The sequence below is a fragment of the Musa acuminata genome, chromosome BXJ2-1 (genome assembly GCF_036884655.1).
Source record: "Musa acuminata AAA Group cultivar baxijiao chromosome BXJ2-1, Cavendish_Baxijiao_AAA, whole genome shotgun sequence".
In the NCBI taxonomy this organism is placed as follows: Eukaryota; Viridiplantae; Streptophyta; class Magnoliopsida; order Zingiberales; family Musaceae; genus Musa; species Musa acuminata.
Window position 1 is genome coordinate 25,762,642 of NC_088338.1, and position 18,706 is coordinate 25,781,347.

The 18,706-nt window shown below is 52.9% G+C and overlaps 29 non-coding genes and 5 pseudogenes across 29 annotated transcripts; all 34 read right to left on the bottom strand.

Annotated features, from left to right (window-relative positions):
• Positions 1–308: 308 nt before the first annotated feature.
• LOC135600692 (5S ribosomal RNA) lies at positions 309–427 on the bottom strand. The gene has a single exon (XR_010483008.1). It is a non-coding gene; the product is annotated as a 5S ribosomal RNA (ribosomal RNA).
• A 350-nt stretch (positions 428–777) lies between these two features.
• On the bottom strand, positions 778–896 carry LOC135600321 (5S ribosomal RNA). Its single transcript, XR_010482646.1, has one exon. It is a non-coding gene; the product is annotated as a 5S ribosomal RNA (ribosomal RNA).
• Positions 897–1,246: 350 nt separating this feature from the next.
• On the bottom strand, positions 1,247–1,365 carry LOC135601469 (5S ribosomal RNA). The gene has a single exon (XR_010483762.1). It is a non-coding gene; the product is annotated as a 5S ribosomal RNA (ribosomal RNA).
• Positions 1,366–1,603: 238 nt separating this feature from the next.
• LOC135599560 (5S ribosomal RNA) lies at positions 1,604–1,722 on the bottom strand. The gene has a single exon (XR_010481914.1). It is a non-coding gene; the product is annotated as a 5S ribosomal RNA (ribosomal RNA).
• A 350-nt stretch (positions 1,723–2,072) lies between these two features.
• On the bottom strand, positions 2,073–2,191 carry LOC135601470 (5S ribosomal RNA). Its single transcript, XR_010483763.1, has one exon. It is a non-coding gene; the product is annotated as a 5S ribosomal RNA (ribosomal RNA).
• Positions 2,192–2,429: 238 nt separating this feature from the next.
• On the bottom strand, positions 2,430–2,548 carry LOC135599869 (5S ribosomal RNA). Its single transcript, XR_010482210.1, has one exon. It is a non-coding gene; the product is annotated as a 5S ribosomal RNA (ribosomal RNA).
• A 350-nt stretch (positions 2,549–2,898) lies between these two features.
• On the bottom strand, positions 2,899–3,017 carry LOC135600070 (5S ribosomal RNA). Its single transcript, XR_010482403.1, has one exon. It is a non-coding gene; the product is annotated as a 5S ribosomal RNA (ribosomal RNA).
• A 350-nt stretch (positions 3,018–3,367) lies between these two features.
• Positions 3,368–3,486, bottom strand: LOC135601471 (5S ribosomal RNA). The gene has a single exon (XR_010483764.1). It is a non-coding gene; the product is annotated as a 5S ribosomal RNA (ribosomal RNA).
• Positions 3,487–3,724: 238 nt separating this feature from the next.
• On the bottom strand, positions 3,725–3,843 carry LOC135599611 (5S ribosomal RNA). The gene has a single exon (XR_010481959.1). It is a non-coding gene; the product is annotated as a 5S ribosomal RNA (ribosomal RNA).
• Positions 3,844–4,193: 350 nt separating this feature from the next.
• Positions 4,194–4,312, bottom strand: LOC135601472 (5S ribosomal RNA). The gene has a single exon (XR_010483765.1). It is a non-coding gene; the product is annotated as a 5S ribosomal RNA (ribosomal RNA).
• A 238-nt stretch (positions 4,313–4,550) lies between these two features.
• Positions 4,551–4,669, bottom strand: LOC135601045 (5S ribosomal RNA). Its single transcript, XR_010483351.1, has one exon. It is a non-coding gene; the product is annotated as a 5S ribosomal RNA (ribosomal RNA).
• A 350-nt stretch (positions 4,670–5,019) lies between these two features.
• On the bottom strand, positions 5,020–5,138 carry LOC135603032 (5S ribosomal RNA; annotated as a pseudogene).
• Positions 5,139–5,488: 350 nt separating this feature from the next.
• Positions 5,489–5,607, bottom strand: LOC135600233 (5S ribosomal RNA). The gene has a single exon (XR_010482559.1). It is a non-coding gene; the product is annotated as a 5S ribosomal RNA (ribosomal RNA).
• A 350-nt stretch (positions 5,608–5,957) lies between these two features.
• LOC135600590 (5S ribosomal RNA) lies at positions 5,958–6,076 on the bottom strand. Its single transcript, XR_010482908.1, has one exon. It is a non-coding gene; the product is annotated as a 5S ribosomal RNA (ribosomal RNA).
• A 350-nt stretch (positions 6,077–6,426) lies between these two features.
• On the bottom strand, positions 6,427–6,545 carry LOC135599710 (5S ribosomal RNA). The gene has a single exon (XR_010482055.1). It is a non-coding gene; the product is annotated as a 5S ribosomal RNA (ribosomal RNA).
• A 350-nt stretch (positions 6,546–6,895) lies between these two features.
• Positions 6,896–7,014, bottom strand: LOC135604202 (5S ribosomal RNA; annotated as a pseudogene).
• Positions 7,015–10,487: 3,473 nt separating this feature from the next.
• Positions 10,488–10,606, bottom strand: LOC135601890 (5S ribosomal RNA; annotated as a pseudogene).
• A 350-nt stretch (positions 10,607–10,956) lies between these two features.
• On the bottom strand, positions 10,957–11,075 carry LOC135600500 (5S ribosomal RNA). The gene has a single exon (XR_010482821.1). It is a non-coding gene; the product is annotated as a 5S ribosomal RNA (ribosomal RNA).
• Positions 11,076–11,425: 350 nt separating this feature from the next.
• Positions 11,426–11,544, bottom strand: LOC135599711 (5S ribosomal RNA). Its single transcript, XR_010482056.1, has one exon. It is a non-coding gene; the product is annotated as a 5S ribosomal RNA (ribosomal RNA).
• A 350-nt stretch (positions 11,545–11,894) lies between these two features.
• On the bottom strand, positions 11,895–12,013 carry LOC135602214 (5S ribosomal RNA; annotated as a pseudogene).
• Positions 12,014–12,363: 350 nt separating this feature from the next.
• Positions 12,364–12,482, bottom strand: LOC135599929 (5S ribosomal RNA). Its single transcript, XR_010482267.1, has one exon. It is a non-coding gene; the product is annotated as a 5S ribosomal RNA (ribosomal RNA).
• A 350-nt stretch (positions 12,483–12,832) lies between these two features.
• LOC135599998 (5S ribosomal RNA) lies at positions 12,833–12,951 on the bottom strand. The gene has a single exon (XR_010482334.1). It is a non-coding gene; the product is annotated as a 5S ribosomal RNA (ribosomal RNA).
• Positions 12,952–13,301: 350 nt separating this feature from the next.
• LOC135599712 (5S ribosomal RNA) lies at positions 13,302–13,420 on the bottom strand. Its single transcript, XR_010482057.1, has one exon. It is a non-coding gene; the product is annotated as a 5S ribosomal RNA (ribosomal RNA).
• Positions 13,421–13,770: 350 nt separating this feature from the next.
• LOC135602215 (5S ribosomal RNA) lies at positions 13,771–13,889 on the bottom strand (annotated as a pseudogene).
• Positions 13,890–14,239: 350 nt separating this feature from the next.
• On the bottom strand, positions 14,240–14,358 carry LOC135599640 (5S ribosomal RNA). The gene has a single exon (XR_010481987.1). It is a non-coding gene; the product is annotated as a 5S ribosomal RNA (ribosomal RNA).
• Positions 14,359–14,708: 350 nt separating this feature from the next.
• Positions 14,709–14,827, bottom strand: LOC135603027 (5S ribosomal RNA). The gene has a single exon (XR_010484072.1). It is a non-coding gene; the product is annotated as a 5S ribosomal RNA (ribosomal RNA).
• A 350-nt stretch (positions 14,828–15,177) lies between these two features.
• Positions 15,178–15,296, bottom strand: LOC135600572 (5S ribosomal RNA). Its single transcript, XR_010482891.1, has one exon. It is a non-coding gene; the product is annotated as a 5S ribosomal RNA (ribosomal RNA).
• A 350-nt stretch (positions 15,297–15,646) lies between these two features.
• Positions 15,647–15,765, bottom strand: LOC135600959 (5S ribosomal RNA). Its single transcript, XR_010483268.1, has one exon. It is a non-coding gene; the product is annotated as a 5S ribosomal RNA (ribosomal RNA).
• A 350-nt stretch (positions 15,766–16,115) lies between these two features.
• Positions 16,116–16,234, bottom strand: LOC135599987 (5S ribosomal RNA). The gene has a single exon (XR_010482323.1). It is a non-coding gene; the product is annotated as a 5S ribosomal RNA (ribosomal RNA).
• A 350-nt stretch (positions 16,235–16,584) lies between these two features.
• LOC135600573 (5S ribosomal RNA) lies at positions 16,585–16,703 on the bottom strand. Its single transcript, XR_010482892.1, has one exon. It is a non-coding gene; the product is annotated as a 5S ribosomal RNA (ribosomal RNA).
• A 350-nt stretch (positions 16,704–17,053) lies between these two features.
• LOC135600960 (5S ribosomal RNA) lies at positions 17,054–17,172 on the bottom strand. The gene has a single exon (XR_010483269.1). It is a non-coding gene; the product is annotated as a 5S ribosomal RNA (ribosomal RNA).
• A 350-nt stretch (positions 17,173–17,522) lies between these two features.
• On the bottom strand, positions 17,523–17,641 carry LOC135603040 (5S ribosomal RNA). The gene has a single exon (XR_010484074.1). It is a non-coding gene; the product is annotated as a 5S ribosomal RNA (ribosomal RNA).
• Positions 17,642–17,991: 350 nt separating this feature from the next.
• Positions 17,992–18,110, bottom strand: LOC135600574 (5S ribosomal RNA). The gene has a single exon (XR_010482893.1). It is a non-coding gene; the product is annotated as a 5S ribosomal RNA (ribosomal RNA).
• Positions 18,111–18,460: 350 nt separating this feature from the next.
• LOC135600961 (5S ribosomal RNA) lies at positions 18,461–18,579 on the bottom strand. Its single transcript, XR_010483270.1, has one exon. It is a non-coding gene; the product is annotated as a 5S ribosomal RNA (ribosomal RNA).
• Positions 18,580–18,706: the final 127 nt, after the last annotated feature.

Consider the following 18,706-nt stretch of genomic DNA (forward strand, 5'->3'; position numbering starts at 1 on the left):
AGCGCATCAACGTCCGGAGCCTCTTGCCCGTCGCGAAACCGTCGTCGCTTTCTCGAACGTTCACGAAATCCCTATTGCAAGCTCTCTCCGAGCCCTAGCCCGACGACTGCGTATCGGTCACGGCAAGCGCGTGCCGAAACCATCGGAACTTTCTAGAACGATCTCGGAATCGCTATTGCGACCCCAATCCGGAAAGCTCTCTCCGAGCCCCTCGATACTGACTGCATAGCGGTCACGGCAAATTTCCAGCCCCAAAACAATCGTCTCGGAGCTCTACGGGAGATGTTTCGTATCCCGGGATGTAAAACGGAGTGCAACACGAGGACTTCCCAGCGGGTCACGCATCCTAGTACTACTCTGGCCCAAGCACGCTTAACTTCGGAGTTTTGATGGGATCCGGTGATTTAGTGCTGGCATTATCGCACCCGTTTCGCGTGCTTCGTCCCTCGCCTATGTGCACGTCGCGGTCGGCGCATCAACGTCCGGAGCCTCTTGCCCGTCTCGAAATCGTCGTCGCTTTCTCGAACATTCACGAAATCCCTATTGCAAGCTCTCTCCGAGCCCTAGCCCGACGACTTCGTATCGGTCACGACAAGCGCATGCCGAAACCATCGGCACTTTCTAGAACGATCTCGGAATCGCTATTGCGACCGCAATCCGGAAAGCTCTCTCGGAGCCCCTCGATACTGACTGCGTAGCGGTCACAGCAAATTTCCAGCCCCAAAACAATCGTCTCGGAGCTCTACGGGAGATGTTTCGTATCCCGGGATGCAAAACGGAGTGCAACACGAGGACTTCCCAGGGGGTCACCCATCCTAGTACTACTCTGGCCCATGCACGCTTAACTTCGGTGTTTTGATGGGATCCGGTGATTTAGTGCTGGCATTATCGCACCCGTTTCGCGAGCTTCGTCCCTCGCCTATGTGCACGTCGCGGTCGGCGCATCAACGTCCGGAGCCTCTTGCCCGTCATGAAACCGTCGTCGCTTTCTCGAACGTTCACGAAATCCCTATTGCAAGCACTCTCCGAGCCCTAGCCCGACGACTGCGTATCGGTCACGGCAAGCGCGTGCCGAAACCATCGGCACTTTCTAGAACGATCTAGGAATCGCTATTGTGACCCGAATCCGGAAAGCTCTCTTTGAGCCCCTCAATACTGACTGCGTAGCGGTCACAGCAAATTTCCAGCCCCAAAACAATCGTCTCGGAGCTCTACGGGAGATGTTTCGTATCCCGGGATGCAAAAAGGAGTGCAACACGAGGACTTCCCAGGGGGTCACCCATCGTAGTACTACTCTGGCCCAAGCACGCTTAACTTCGGTGTTTTGATGGGATCCGGTGATTTAGTGCTGCCATTATCGCACCCGTTTCGCGAGCTTCGTCCCCCGCCTATGTGCACGTCGCGGTCCGCGGTCACGGCAAGCGCGTGCCGAAACCATTGGCACTTTCTAGAACGATCTCGGAATCGCTATTGCGACCCCAATCCGGAAAGCTCTCTCCGAGCCCCTCGATACTAACTGCGTAGCGGTCACAGGAAATTTCCACCCCCAAAACAATCGTCTCGGAGCTCTACGGGAGATGTTTCGTATCCCGGGATGCAAAAAGGAGTGCAACACGAGGACTTCCCAGGGGGTCACCCATCCTAGTACTACTCTGGCCCAAGCACGCTTAACTTCGGAGTTTTGATGGAATCCGGTGATTTAGTGCTGGCATTATCGCACCCGTTTCGCGAGCTTCGTCCCTCGCCTATGTGCACGTCGCGGTCGGCGCATCAACGTCCGGAGCCTCTTGCCCGTCATGAAACCGTCGTCGCTTTCTCGAACGTTCACGAAATCCCTATTGCAAGCACTCTCCGAGCCCTAGCCCGACGACTGCGTATCGGTCACGGCAAGCGCGTGCCGAAACCATCGGCACTTTCTAGAACGATCTAGGAATCGCTATTGCGACCCCAATCCGGAAAGCTCTCTTTGAGCCCCTCGATACTGACTGCGTAGCGGTCACAGCAAATTTCCAGCCCCAAAACAATCGTCTCGGAGCTCTACGGGAGATGTTTCGTATCCCGGGATGCAAAAAGGAGTGCAACACGAGGACTTCCCAGGGGGTCACCCATCGTAGTACTACTCTGGCCCAAGCACGCTTAACTTCGGTGTTTTGATGGGATCCGGTGATTTAGTGCTGCCATTATCGCACCCGTTTCGCGAGCTTCGTCCCTCGCCTATGTGCACGTCGCGGTCCGCGGTTACGGCAAGCGCGTGCCGAAACCATTGGCACTTTCTAGAACGATCTCGGAATCGCTATTGCGACCCCAATCCGGAAAGCTCTCTCCGTGCCCCTCGATACTGACTGCCTAGCGGTCACAGCAAATTTCCAGCCCCAAAACAATCGTCTCGGAGCTCTACGGGAGATGTTTCGTATCCCGGGATGCAAAACGGAGTGCAACACGAGGACTTCCTAGGGGGTCACCCTTCCTAGTACTACTCTGGCCCAAGCACGCTTAACTTCGGAGTTTTGATGGGATCCGGTGATTTAGTGCTGGCATTATCGCACCCGTTTCGCGTGCTTCGTCCCTCGCCTATGTGCACGTCGCGGTCGGCGCATCAACGTCCGGAGCCTCTTGCCCGTCTCGAAATCGTCGTCGCTTTCTCGAACATTCACGAAATCCCTATTGCAAGCTCTCTCCGAGCCCTAGCCCGACGACTTCGTATCGGTCACGGCAAGCGCATGCCGAAACCATCGGCACTTTCTAGAACGATCTCGGAATCGCTATTGCGACCGCAATCCGGAAAGCTCTCTCGGAGCCCCTCGATACTGACTGCGTAGCGGTCACAGCAAATTTCCAGCCCCAAAACAATCGTCTCGGAGCTCTACGGGAGATGTTTCGTATCCCGGGATGCAAAACGGAGTGCAACACGAGGACTTCCCAGGGGGTCACCCATCCTAGTACTACTCTGGCCCATGCACGCTTAACTTCGGTGTTTTGATGGGATCCGGTGATTTAGTGCTGGCATTATCGCACTCGTTTCGCGAGCTTCGTCCCTCGCCTATGTGCACGTCGCGGTCGGCGCATCAACGTCCGGAGCCTCTTGCCCGTCATGAAACCGTCGTCGCTTTCTCGAACGTTCACGAAATCCCTATTGCAAGCACTCTCCGAGCCCTAGCCCGACGACTACGTATCGGTCACGGCAAGCGCGTGCCGAAACCATCGGCACTTTCTAGAACGATCTAGGAATCGCTATTGCGACCCCAATCCGGAAAGCTCTCTTTGAGCCCCTCAATACTGACTGCGTAGCGGTCACAGCAAATTTCCAGCCCCAAAACAATCGTCTCGGAGCTCTACGGGAGATGTTTCGTATCCCGGGATGCAAAAAGGAGTGCAACACGAGGACTTCCCAGGGGGTCACCCATCGTAGTACTACTCTGGCCCAAGCACGCTTAACTTCGGTGTTTTGATGGGATCCGGTGATTTAGTGCTGCCATTATCGCACCCGTTTCGCGAGCTTCGTCCCCCGCCTATGTGCACGTCGCGGTCCGCGGTCACGGCAAGCGCGTGCTGAAACCATTGGCACTTTCTAGAACGATCTCGGAATCGCTATTGCGACCCCAATCCGGAAAGCTCTCTCCGAGCCCCTCGATACTAACTGCGTAGCGGTCACAGGAAATTTCCACCCCCAAAACAATCGTCTCGGAGCTCTACGGGAGATGTTTCGTATCCCGGGATGCAAAAAGGAGTGCAACACGAGGACTTCCCAGGGGGTCACCCATCCTAGTACTACTCTGGCCCAAGCACGCTTAACTTCGGAGTTTTGATGGAATCCGGTGATTTAGTGCTGGCATTATCGCACCCGTTTCGCGAGCTTCGTCCCTCGCCTATGTGCACGTCGCGGTCGGCGCATCAACGTCCGGAGCCTCTTGCCCGTCATGAAACCGTCGTCGCTTTCTCGAACGTTCACGAAATCCCTATTGCAAGCACTCTCCGAGCCCTAGCCCGACGACTGCGTATCGGTCACGGCAAGCGCGTGCCGAAACCATCGGCACTTTCTAGAACGATCTAGGAATCGCTATTGCGACCCCAATCCGGAAAGCTCTCTTTGAGCCCCTCGATACTGACTGCGTAGCGGTCACAGCAAATTTCCAGCCCCAAAACAATCGTCTCGGAGCTCTACGGGAGATGTTTCGTATCCCGGGATGCAAAAAGGAGTGCAACACGAGGACTTCCCAGGGGGTCACCCATCGTAGTACTACTCTGGCCCAAGCACGCTTAACTTCGGTGTTTTGATGGGATCCGGTGATTTAGTGCTGCCATTATCGCACCCGTTTCGCGAGCTTCGTCCCTCGCCTATGTGCACGTCGCGGTCCGCGGTTACGGCAAGCGCGTGCCGAAACCATTGGCACTTTCTAGAACGATCTCGGAATCGCTATTGCGACCCCAATCCGGAAAGCTCTCTCCGTGCCCCTCGATACTGACTGCCTAGCGGTCACAGCAAATTTCCAGCCCCAAAACAATCGTCTCGGAGCTCTACGGGAGATGTTTCGTATCCCGGGATGCAAAACGGAGTGCAACACGAGGACTTCCTAGGGGGTCACCCTTCCTAGTACTACTCTGGCCCAAGCACGCTTAACTTCGGAGTTTTGATGGGATCCGGTGATTTAGTGCTCGCATTATCGCACCCGTTTCGCGTGCTTCGTCCCTCGCCTATGTGCACGTCGCGGTCGGCGCATCAACGTCCGGAGCCTCTTGCCCGTTACGAAACCATCGTCGCTTTCTCGAACATTCTCGAAATCCCTATTGCAAGCTCTCTCCGAGCCCTAGCCCGACGACTGCGTATCGGTCACGGCAAGCGCATTCCGAAACCATCGGCACTTTCTAGAATGATCTCGGAATCGCTATTGCGACCCCAATCCGGAAAGTTCTCTCGGAGCCACTCGATACTGACAGCGTAGCGGTCACAGCAAATTTCCAGCACCAAAACAATCGTCTCGGAGCTCTACGGGAGATGTTTCGTATCCTGGGATGCAAAAAGGAGTGCAACACGAGGACTTACCAGGGGGTCACCCATCGTAGTACTACTCTGGCCAAAGCACGCTTAACTTCGGTGTTTTGATGGGATCCGGTGATTTAGTGCTGGCATTATCGCACCCGTTTCGCGAGCTTCGTCCCTCGCCTATGTGCACGTCGCGGTCAGCGCATCAACGTCCGGAGCCTCTTGCCCTTCGCGAAACCGTCGTCGCTTTCTCGAACGTTCACGAAATCCCTATTGCAAGCTCTCTCCGAGCCCTAGCCCGACGACTGCGTATCGTTCACGGCAAGCGCGTGCCGAAACCATCGGCACTTTCTAAAAAGATCTCGGAATCGCTATTGCGACCCCAATCCGGAAAGCTCTCTCCGAGCCCCTCGATACTGACTGCGTAGCGGTCACAGCAAATTTCCAGCCCCAAAACAATCGTCTCGGAGCTCTACGGGAGATGTTTCGTATCCCGGGATGCAAAACGGAGTGCAACACGAGGACTTCCCAGGGGATCACCCATCCTTGTACTACTCTGGCCCAAGCACGCTTAACTTCGGAGTTTTGATGGGATCCGGTGATTTAGTGCTGGCATTATCGCACCCGTTTCGCGAGCTTCGTCCCTCGCCTTTGTGCACGTCGCGGTCAGCGCATCAACGTCCGGAGCCTCTTGCCCGTCACGAAACCGTCGTCGCTTTCTCGAACGTTCACGAAATCCCTATTGCAAGCTCTCTCCGAGCCCTAGCCCGACAACTGTGTATCGGTCACTGCAAGCGCGTGCCGAAACCATCGGCACTTTCTAGAACGATCTCGGAATCGCTATTGCGACCCCAATCCGGAAAGCTCTCTCGGAGCCCCTCGATACTGACAGCGTAGCGGTCACAGCAAATTTCCAGCCCCAAAACAATCGTCTCGGAGCTCTACGGGAGATGTTTCGTATCCCGGGATGCAAAACGGAGTGCAACACGAGGACTTCCCAGGGGGTCAACCATCCTAGTACTACTCTGGCCCAAGCACGCTTAACTTCGGTGTTTTGATGGGATCCGGTGATTTAGTGCTGGCATTATCGCACCCATTTCGCGTGCTTCGTCCCTCGCCTATGTGCACATCGCGGTCGGCGCATCAACGTCCGGAGCCTCTTGCCCGTCGTGAAACCGTCGTCGCTTTCTCGAACGTTCACGAAATCCCTATTGCAAGCTCTCTCCAAGCCCTAGCCCGACAACTGCATATCGGTCACGGACAGCGTGTGCCGAAACCATCGGCACTTTCTAAAACGATCTCGGAATCGCTATTGCGACCCCAATCCGGAAAGCTCTCTCCGAGCCCCTCGATACTGACTGCGTAGCGGTCACAGCAAATTTCCAGCCCCAAAACAATCGTCTCGGAGCTCTTCGGGAGATGTTTCGTATCCCGGGATGCAAAACGGAGTGCAACACGAGGACTTCCCAGGGGGTCACCCATCCTAGTACTACTCTGGCCCAAGCACGCTTAACTTCGGAGTTTTGATGGGATCCGCTGATTTAGTGCTGGCATTATCGCACCCGTTTCGCGTGTTTCGTCCCTCGCCTATGTGCACGTCGCGGTCGGCGCATCAACGTCCGGAGCCTCTTGCCCGTCACGAAACCGTCGTCGCTTTCTCGAACGTTCACGAAGTCCCTATTGCAAGCTCTCTCCGAGCCCTAGCCCGACAACTGCGTATCGGTCACGGCAAGCGCGTGCCGAAACCATCGGCACTTTCTAGAACAATCTCGGAATCGCTATTGCGACCCCAATCCGGAAAGCTCTCTCGGAGCCCCTCGATACTGACAGCGTAGCGGTCACAGCAAATTTCCAGCCCCAAAACAATCGTCTCGGAGCTCTACGGGAGATGTTTCGTATCCCGGGATGCAAAAAGTATTGCAACACGAGGACTTCCCAGGGGGTCACCCATCGTAGTACTACTCTGGCCCAAGCACGCTTTACTTCAGTGTTTTGATGGGATCCGGTGATTTAGTGCTGCCATTATCGCACCCGTTTCGCGAGCTTCGTCCCTCGCCTATGTGCACGTCGCGGTCGGCGCATCAACGTCCGGAGCCTCTTGCCCGTAACGAAACCGTCGGCGCTTTCTCGAACGTTCACGAAATCCCTATTGCAAGCTCTCTCCGAGCCCTAGCCCGACGACTGCGTATCGGTCACGGCAAGCGCGTGCCGAAACCATCGGCACTTTCTCGAACGATCTCGGAATCGGTATTGCGACCCCAATCCGGAAAGATCTCTCCGAGCCCCTCGATACTGACTGCGTAGCGGTCACAGCAAATTTCCAGCCCCAAAATAATCGTCTCGGAGCTCTACGGGAGATGTTTCGTATCCCGGGATGCAAAAAGGAGTTCAACACGAGGACTTCCCTGGGGGTCACCCATCGTAGTACTACTCTGGCCCAAGCACGCTAAACTTCGGTGTTTTGATGGGATCCGGTGATTTAGTTGTCACGCCCCTAAAAATATCCATTATATTTAAAATCTTTCGTCACAACTAACCCAGGATCCAAACACACATTTGAGGTCACTAAGAAAACATTCAGATCAAAAATTTCACTTCTATAATCTACCAATTCATAACCCTGTACAATTCATAAACATAGCACACATCACTCGATAATTCATACAATCTAAACTCGACTCATCAAAATAAAAACCACAATATAAATCCACAAGTGGGGAAATCCATGCAGTCACCACAATCATCGATTTACCATAAGTTCATATCATTACACAAATTTAATTTAACATTCCAAAACCCTATACATGAGGGATCCTTTAACTTACACAAAATCCACAGGTTTAGATTTATAGTCACATTTCATTAGATGCAAGGTAGCTTATACACAACTACATATATGCTAACAAAAGTTCTGCCCAACGTCTTCTAAACTTTCCACTGCCTCAGCCCATTCTTAACATTTAAGCAAGCGATACGCTATCCTGAAAAATTTATCAACAAACGGGGTGAGCATAAAGAGCTCAGCAAGTGACTAACATATCCATAACAAAATAGTACAATTTCCAAGAGATACAGTATCAAAACACAAAAGCAGAATATACGATTTCGTATACATAATATCATTAGGAGCAGAATCATAATTGTCCTTTTTAATCATACATATTTGGTTCCAGACAGATGGGGCATAGAGTAATTGGAGCATATCAGAAACAAAGGAAACATATCGGAGCTTATCAATGGCATATAAAATGTTCCAGAACACATCAACGATCTATGGAACATTACGAAGCAAACTCAATAGTGAATGAAGCATTTCAGAGCATATCAAACTCATATGTCGTACAGAAGCTCAAACGTCGTCCTTGACGTTGCAATCTTATCATACTTATCCAGAGCACGAACAAAAATAACTCACCAAAACTCTGGATGTCATATCAAACATATAGAGGGTGTAGTGGGATCTCAGTCAGAATGTGATTCATCCATTTCTGAATGACCACCTGACAAAAGTCTCCCACGTCTGGGAGCTCCATCCACCCACGTCTAGGTGAAGTCAGAGGGGGCCGGCAGAGCATCGCAGGCTCTATGCATAACTCCCTTTACCATTTCTGGCAAAGGTTCACAACTCCCTTTACCATTTCTGGCAAAGGTTCACAACTCCCTTTACCATTTCTGGCAAAGGTTCACAACTCCCTTTACCATTTCTGGCAAAGGTTCACAACTCCCTTTACCATTTCTGGCAAAGGTTCACATTATCCCACACACCAGAGTACAAGAAGGCAGTTTCAACAATAAGCAGCATATAACGGAAGCACACGCGGAACAACCAAACATACATGTGCCTTTTCAAAAACAATGATGCAAGGAACAAATCTCTCACAAAAGTATTCATTTTAGGAAAGAATTGGAAGCAAGAGTGTACAGGGATTTCCAAGCAATCATAATCAGCTCAATTCCAATAAGAAGGTTAGACAAATTCAGATATCCAAAGGAATGGAACCAAATACGCGAAATCAACCCGAGCTCGATTTCGGACAGAATTCCAGTGGCACATCAAACAAATATTTTAGAATAACAATTATGCTCCAATACCCATAATAAGGCTATGGTCGAATCATATATCAATCTATATTAAGATGGAACAGATTTCATATGAAACAGGGCTCCCAACACTGAGTTACCTCTGATTTGGTAACACAAGGTCAAAATCACAATCACTGTGTTACAGAATTTATAGGGTCGGAATCAACAGACGATAGGGTGGGCAATTAAACTCCAAAATTTTCAAACTATATGTCAAAAGAGAGAATTTCAAGTCTACTTTCAAATAAAATCAGTTTGATACAAATCAGAATTTTCAACAGGGAGTTATAGGCGTTTTAGTATCGAAAGGTCAGAAATCTGATCTCTGTTTTACAGCGTCTATAGGCTCTTTTGAAACAAATTTTTGAGTAAGTATTCGGTGTCCAAAATCTACAAAAATCGGTGTCAAAAGAAACACATACGAGTCTAATTTCAAACAAAATAGTTCCTGCCTGAATTCTCATTCTATATTAAAACTTATAGCCGAAACAGTGCTTAGGGGTCAGTTTACCGAAAGACTTTCAGAATCCATGGTTTAAGTCCAAAGAGAGATATATCAGTTTCTAAATAGAAATCTTCCAATTTATTTTGAATCAACATAAAAACAGAGTCAAATACTTATGTAGGATGGGGTTAGAACACTTGCCTTTGCAAATCTTGACCCGAAATGACAAGATTAAAGCAAGAACCCTAAAAGCCCCAATTTTCTTTCTCTTCTTCTTCTTCTTCTTCTTCTTCTTCTTTCTTTCTTTCTTTCCCTGATCACCCACGAGCTGCCTCCTCTGCTTCCTTAACAACGAAGGCAGAGAGGCTTAAGCGGTGGAATTTGTCATTTGGTGCATTTTGCAGTTTAGTCCTTGTTTTTATCATATTCACGATTAGGTCCTTAGGGTTTACATATAGATCCTCAAATTTTTTTTGAACAGATCTCCCAAATCTTAAAAATAAGTTACCTCTGATTCATACTCTATTTCTTGTGTCAATTAAAAATAGATGCTTACATTATCACCAGAAATATTATACGAAAATTCGGAAATGAGGGGTGTTACATTAGTGCTGCCATTATCGCACCCGTTTCGCGAGCTTCGTCCCTCACCCATGTGCACGTCGCGGTCGGCGCATCAACGTCCGGAGCCTCTTGCTCGTCACGAAAACGTCGGCGCTTTCTCGAACGTTCACGAAATCCCTATTGCAAGCTCTCTCGGAGCCCTAGCCCGACGACTGCGTATCGGTCACGGCAAGCGCGTGCCGAAACCATCGGAACTTTCTAAAACGATCTCGGAATCGCTATTGCGACCCCAATCCGGAAAGCTCTCTCCGAGCCCCTCGATACTGACTGCATAGCGGTCACAGCAAATTTCAAGCCCCAAAACAATCGTCTCGGAGCTCTACGGGAGATGTTTCGTATCCTGGGATGCAAAACGGAGTGCAACACGAGGACTTCTCAGGGGGTCACCCATCGTAGTACTACTCTGGCGCAAGCACGCTTAACTTCGGAGTTTTGATGGGATCCGGTGATTTAGTGATGGCATTATCGCACCCGTTTCGCGTGCTTCGTCCCTCGCCTATGTGCACGTCGCGGTCGGCGCATCAACGTCCGGAGCCTCTTGCCCGTCGCGAAACCGTCGTCGCTTTCTCGAACGTTCACGAAATCCCTATTGCAAGCTCTCTCCGAGCCCGAGCCTGTCGACAGCGTATCGGTCACGGCAAGCGCGTGCCGAAACCATCGGCACTTTCTAAAACGATCTCGGAATCGCTATTGCGACCCCAATCCGGAAAGCTCTCTCCGAGCCCCTCGATAATGACTGCGTAGCGGTCACATCAAATTTCCAGCCCCAAAACAATCGTCTCGGAGCTCTACGGGAGATGTTTCGTATCCCGGGATGCAAAACGGAGTGCAACACGAGGACTTCCCAGGGGGTCACCCATCCTAGTACTACTCTGGCCCAAGCACGCTTAACTTCGGAGTTTTGAAGGGATCCGGTGATTTAGTGATGGCATTATCGCACCCGTTTCGCGTGCTTCGTCCCTCGCCTATGTGCACGTCGCGGTCGGCGCATCAACGTCCGGAGCCTCTTGCCCGTCGCGAAACCGTCGTCGCTTTCTCGAACGTTCACGAAATCCCTATTGCAAGCTCTCTCCGAGCCCTAGCCCGACGACTGCGTATCGGTCACGGCAAGCGCGTGCCGAAACCATCGGCACTTTCTAAAACGATCTCGGAATCGCTATTGCGACCCCAATCCGGAAAGCTCTCTCCGAGCCCCTCGATACTGACTGCGTAGCGGTCACAGCAAATTTCCAGCCCCAAAACAATCGTCTCAGAGCTCTTCGGGAGATGTTTCGTATCCCGGGATGCAAAACGGAGTGCAACACGAGGACTTCCCAGGGGGTCACCCATCCTAGTACTACTCTGGCCCAAGCACGCTTAACTTCGGAGTTTTGATGGGATCCGCTGATTTAGTGCTGGCATTATCGCACCCGTTTCGCGTGCTTCGTCCCTCGCTTATGTGCACGTCGCGGTCAGCGCATCAACGTCAGGAGCCTCTTGCCCGTCACGAAACCGTCGTCGCTTTCTCGAACGTTCACGAAATCCCTATTGCAAGCTCTCTCCGAGCCCTAGCCCGACGACTGCGTATCGGTCACGGCAAGCGCGTGTCGAAACCATCGGAACTTTCTAAAACGATCTCGGAATCGCTATTGCGACCCCAATCCGGAAAGCTCTCTCCGAGCCCCTCGATACTGACTGCATAGCGGTCACAGCAAATTTCCAGCCCCAAAACAATCGTCTCGGAGCTCTACGGGAGATGTTTCGTATCCCGGGATGCAAAAAGGAGTGCAACACGAGGACTTCCCAGGGGGTCACCCATCGTAGTACTACTCTGGCCCAAGCACGCTTAACTTCAGTGTTTTGATGGGATCCGGTGATTTAGTGCTGCCATTATCGCACCCGTTTCGCGAGCTTCGTCCCTCGCCTATGTGCACGTCGCGGTCAGCGCATCAACGTCCGGAGCCTCTTGCCCGTCACGAAACCATCGGCGCTTTCTCGAACGTTCACGAAATCCCTATTGCAAGCTCTCTCCGAGCCCTAGCCCGACGACTGCGTATCGGTCACGGCAAGCGCGTGCCGAAACCATCGGCACTTTCTAAAACGATCTCGGAATCGCTATTGCGACCCCAATCCGGAAAGCTCTCTCCGAGCCCCTCGATACTGACTGCGTAGCGGTCACAACAAATTTCCAGCCCCAAAACAATCGTCTCGGAGCTCTACGGGAGATGTTTCGTATCCCGGGATGCAAAAAGGAGTGCAACACGAGGACTTCCCAGGGGGTCACCCTTCCTAGTACTACTCTGGCCCAAGCACGCTTAACTTCAGAGTTTTGATGGGATCCGGTGATTTAGTGCTGGCATTATCGCACCCGTTTCGCGTGCTTCGTCCCTCGCTTATGTGCACGTCGCGGTCAGCGCATCAACGTCAGGAGCCTCTTGCCCGTCACGAAACCGTCGTCGCTTTCTCGAACGTTCACGAAATCCCTATTGCAAGCTCTCTCCGAGCCCTAGCCCGACGACTGCGTATCGGTCACGGCAAGCGCGTGTCGAAACCATCGGAACTTTCTAAAACGATCTCGGAATCGCTATTGCGACCCCAATCCGGAAAGCTCTCTCCGAGCCCCTCGATACTGACTGCATAGCGGTCACAGCAAATTTCCAGCCCCAAAACAATCGTCTCGGAGCTCTACGGGAGATGTTTCGTATCCCGGGATGCAAAACGGAGTGCAACACGAGGACTTCTCAGGGGGTCACCCATCCTAGTACTACTCTGGCCCAAGCACGCTTAACTTCGGAGTTTTGATGGGATCCGGTGATTTAGTGATGGCATTATCGCACCCGTTTCGCGTGCTTCGTCCCTCGCCTATGTGCACGTCGCGGTCGGCGCATCAACGTCCGGAGCCTCTTGCCCGTCGCGAAACCGTCGTCGCTTTCTCGAACGTTCACGAAATCCCTATTGCAAGCTCTCTCCGAGCCCTAGCCCGACGACTGCGTATCGGTCACGGCAAGCGCGTGCCGAAACCATCGGCACTTTCTAAAACGATCTCGGAATCGCTATTGCGACCCCAATCCGGAAAGCTCTCTCCGAGCCCCTCGATACTGACAGCGTAGCGGTCACAGCAAATTTCCAGCCCCAAAACAATCGTCTCGGAGCTCTTCGGGAGATGTTTCGTAACCCGGGAAGCAAAACGGAGTGCAACACGAGGACTTCCCAGGGGGTCACCCATCCTAGTACTACTCTGGCCCAAGCACGCTTAACTTCGGAGTTTTGATGGGATCCGCTGATTTAGTGCTGGCATTATCGCACCCGTTTCGCGTGCTTCGTCCCTCGCCTATGTGCACGTCGCGGTCGGCGCATCAACGTCCGGAGCCCCTTGCCCGTCACGAAACCGTCGTCGCTTTCTCGAACCTTCACGAAATCCGTATTGCAAGCTCTCTCCGAGCCCTAGCCCGACAACTGCGTATCGGTCACGGCAAGCGCGTGACGAAACCATCGGCACTTTCTAGAACGATCTCGGAATCGCTTTTGCGACCCCAATCCTGAAAGCTCTCTCGGAGCCCCTCGATACTAACAGCGTAGCGGTCACAGCAAATTTCCAGCCCCAAAACAATCGTCTCGGAGCTCTACGGGAGATGTTTCGTATCCCGGGATGCAAAAAGGAGTGCAACACGAGGACTTCCCAGGGGGTCACCCATCGTAGTACTACTCTGGCCCAAGCACGCTTAACTTCAGTGTTTTGATGGGATCCGGTGATTTAGTGCTGCCATTATCGCACCCGTTTCGCGTGCATCGTCCCTCGCCTATGTGCACGTCGCGGTCAGCGCATCAACGTCCGGAGCCTCTTGCCCGTCACGAAACCATCGGCGCTTTCTCGAACGTTCACGAAATCCCTATTGCAAGCTCTCTCCGAGCCCTAGCCCGACGACTACGTATCGGTCACGGCAAGCGCGTGCCGAAACCATCGGCACTTTCTCGAACGATCTCGGAATCGGTATTGCGACCCCAATCCGGAAAGATCTCTCCGAGCCCCTCGATACTGATGGTGTAGCGGTCACAGCAAATTTCCAGCCCCAAAACAATCGTCTCGGAGCTCTACGGGAGATGTTTCGTATCCCGGGATGCAAAACGGAGTGCAACACGAGGACTTCCCAGGGGGTCACCCATCCTAGTACTATTCTGGCCCAAGCACGCTTAACTTCAGAGTTTTGATGGGATCCGGTGATTTAGTGCTGGCATTATCGCACCCGTTTCGCGTGCTTCGTCCCTCGCCTATGTGCACGTCGCGGTCAGCGCATCAACGTCCGGAGCCTCTTGCCCGTCACGAAACCGTCGTCGCTTTCTCGAACATTCACGAAATCCCTATTGCAAGCTCTCTCCGAGCCCTAGCCCGACGACTGCGTATCGGTCACGGCAAGCGCGTGTCGAAACCATCGGCACGTTCTAAAACGATCTCGGAATCGCTATTGCGACCCCAATCCGGAAAGCTCTCTCCGAGCCCCTCGATACTGACTGCGTAGCGGTCACAACAAATTTCCAGCCCCAAAACAATCGTCTCGGAGCTCTACGGGAGATGTTTCGTATCCCGGGATGCAAAAAGGAGTGCAACACGAGGACTTCCCAGGGGGTCACCCATCCTAGTACTACTCTGGCCCAAGCACGCTTAACTTCAGAGTTTTGATGGGATCCGGTGATTTAGTGCTGGCATTATCGCACCCGTTTCGCGTGCTTCGTCCCTCGCCTATGTGCACGTCGCGGTCAGCGCATCAACGTCCGGAGCCTCTTGCCCGTCACGAAACCGTCGTCGCTTTCTCAAACATTCACGAAATCCCTATTGCAAGCTCTCTCCGAGCCCTAGCCCGACGACTGCGTATCGGTCACAGCAAGCGCGTGCCGAAACCATCGGCACTTTCTAAAACGATCTCGGAATCGCTATTGCGACCCCAATCCGGAAAGCTCTCTCGGAGCCCCTCGATACTGACTGCGTAGCGGTCACAACAAATTTCCAGCCCCAAAACAATCGTCTCGGAGCTCTACGGGAGATGTTTCGTATCCCGGGATGCAAAAAGGAATGCAACACGAGGACTTCCCAGGGGGTCACCCATCCTAGTACTACTCTGGCCCAAGCACGCTTAACTTCAGAGTTTTGATGGGATCCTGTGATTTAGTGCTGGCATTATCGCACCCGTTTCGCGTGCTTCGTCCCTCGCCTATGTGCACGTCGCGGTCAGCGCATCAACGTCCGGAGCCTCTTGCCCGTCACGAAACCGTCATCGCTTTCTCGAACGTTCACGAAATCGCTATTGCAAGCTCTCTCCGAGCCCTAGCCCGACGACTGCGTATCGGTCACGGCAAGCGCGTGCCGAAACCATCGGAACTTTCTAAAACGATCTCGGAATCGCTATTGCGACCCCAATCCGGAAAGCTCTCTCCGAGCCCCTCGATACTGACTGCATAGCTGTCACAGCAAATTTCAAGCCCCAAAACAATCGTCTCGGAGCTCTACGGGAGATGTTTCGTATCCTGGGATGCAAAACGGAGTGCAACACGAGGACTTCTCAGGGGGTCACCCATCGTAGTACTACTCTGGCCCAAGCACGCTTAACTTCGGAGTTTTGAAGGGATCCGGTGATTTAGTGATGGCATTATCGCACCCGTTTCGTGTGCTTCGTCCCTCGCCTATGTGCACGTCGCGGTCGGCGCATCAACGTGCGGAGCCTCTTGCCCGTCGCGAAACCGTCGTCGCTTTCTCGAACCTTCACGAAATCCCTATTGCAAGCTCTCTCCGAGCCCGAGCCCGACGACAGCGTATCGGTCACGGCAAGCGCGTGCCGAAACCATCGGCACTTTCTAAAACGATCTCGGAATCGCTATTGCGACCCCAATCCGGAAAGCTCTCTCCGAGCCCCTCGATAATGACTGCGTAGCGGTCACATCAAATTTCCAGCCCCAAAACAATCGTCTCGGAGCTCTACGGGAGATGTTTCGTATCCCGGGATGCAAAAAGGAGTGCAACACGAGGACTTCCCAGGGGGTCACCCATCCTAGTACTACTCTGGCCCAAGCACGCTTAACTTCAAAGTTTTGATGGGATCCGGTGATTTAGTGCTGGCATTATCGCACCCGTTTCGCGTGCTTCGTCCCTCGCCTATGTGCACGTCGCGGTCAGCGCATCAACGTCCGGAGCCTCTTGCCCGTCACGAAACCATCGTCGCTTTCTCAAACATTCACGAAATCCCTATTGCAAGCTCTCTCCGAGCCCTAGCCCGACGATTGCGTATCGGTCACGGCAAGCGCGTGCCGAAACCATCGGCACTTTCTAAAACGATCTCGGAATCGCTATTGCGACCCCAATCCGGAAAGCTCTCTCCGAGCCCCTCGATACTGACTGCGTAGCGGTCACAACAAATTTCCAGCCCCAAAACAATCGTCTCGGAGCTCTACGGGAGATGTTTCGTATCCCGGGATGCAAAAAGGAATGCAACACGAGGACTTCCCAGGGGGTCACCCATCCTAGTACTACTCTGGCCCAAGCACGCTTAACTTCAGAGTTTTGATGGGATCCTGTGATTTAGTGCTGGCATTATCGCACCCGTTTCGCGTGCTTCGTCCCTCGCCTATGTGCACGTCGCGGTCAGCGCATCAACGTCCGGAGCCTCTTGCCCGTCACGAAACCGTCATCGCTTTCTCGAACGTTCACGAAATCCCTATTGCAAGCTCTCTCCGAGCCCTAGCCCGACGACTGCGTATCGGTCACGGCAAGCGCGTGCCGAAACCATCGGAACTTTGTAAAACGATCTCGGAATCGCTATTGCGACCCCAATCCGGAAAGCTCTCTCCGAGCCCCTCGATACTGACTGCATAGCGGTCACAGCAAATTTCAAGCCCCAAAACAATCGTCTCGGAGCTCTACGGTAGATGTTTCGTATCCTGGGATGCAAAACGGAGTGCAACACGAGGACTTCTCAGGGGGTCACCCATCGTAGTACTACTCTGGCCCAAGCACGCTTAACTTCGGAGTTTTGAAGGGATCCGGTGATTTAGTGATGGCATTATCGCACCCGTTTCGCGTGCTTCGTCCCTCGCCTATGTGCACGTCGCGGTCGGCGCATCAACGTGCGGAGCCTCTTGCCCGTCGCGAAACCGTCGTCGCTTTCTCGAACCTTCACGAAATCCCTATTGCAAGCTCTCTCCGAGCCCGAGCCCGACGACAGCGTATCGGTCACGGCAAGCGCGTGCCGAAACCATCGGCACTTTCTAAAACGATCTCGGAATCGCTATTGCGACCCCAATCCGGAAAGCTCTCTCCGAGCCCCTCGATAATGACTGCGTAGCGGTCACATCAAATTTCCAGCCCCAAAACAATCGTCTCGGAGCTCTACGGGAGATGTTTCGTATCCCGGGATGCAAAAAGGAGTGCAACACGAGGACTTCCCAGGGGGTCACCCATCCTAGTACTACTCTGGCCCAAGCACGCTTAACTTCAGAGTTTTGATGGGATCCGGTGATTTAGTGCTGGCATTATCGCACCCGTTTCGCGTGCTTCGTCCCTCGCCTATGTGCACGTCGCGGTCAGCGCATCAACGTCCGGAGCCTCTTGCCCGTCACGAAACCGTCGTCGCTTTCTCAAACATTCACGAAATCCCTATTGCAAGCTCTCTCCGAGCCCTAGCCCGACGACTGCGTATCGGTCACGGCAAGCGCGTGCCGAAACCATCGGCACTTTCTAAAACGATCTCGGAATCGCTATTGCGACCCCAATCCGGAAAGCTCTCTCCGAGCCCCTCGATACTGACTGCGTAGCGGTCACAACAAATTTCCAGCCCCAAAACAATCGTCTCGGAGCTCTACGGGAGATGTTTCGTATCCCGGGATGCAAAAAGGAATGCAACACGAGGACTTCCCAGGGGGTCACCCATCCTAGTACTACTCTGGCCCAAGCACGCTTAACTTCAGAGTTTTGATGGGATCCTGTGATTTAGTGCTGGCATTATCGCACCCGTTTCGCGTGCTTCGTCCCTCGCCTATGTGCACGTCGCGGTCAGTGCATCAGCGTCCGGAGCCTCTTGCCCGTCACGAAACCGTCATCGCTTTCTCGAACGTTCACGAAATCCCTATTGCAAGCTCTCTCCGAGCCCTAGCCCGACGACTGCGTATCGGTCACGGCAAGCGCGTGCCGAAACCATCGGAACTTTCTAAAACGATCTCGGAATCGCTATTGCGACCCCAATCCGGAAAGCTCTCTCCGAGCCCCTCGATACTGACTGCATAGCGGTCACAGCAAATTTCAAGCCCCAAAACAATCGTCTCGGAGCTCTACGGGAGATGTTTCGTATCCTGGGATGCAAAACGGAGTGCAACACGAGGACTTCTCAGGGGGTCACCCATCGTAGTACTACTCTGGCCCAAGCACGCTTAACTTCGGAGTTTTGAAGGGATCCGGTGATTTAGTGATGGCATTATCGCACCCGTTTCGCGTGCTTCGTCCCTCGCCTATGTGCACGTCGCGGTCGGCGCATCAACGTGCGGAGCCTCTTGCCCGTCGCGAAACCGTCGTCGCTTTCTCGAACCTTCACGAAATCCCTATTGCAAGCTCT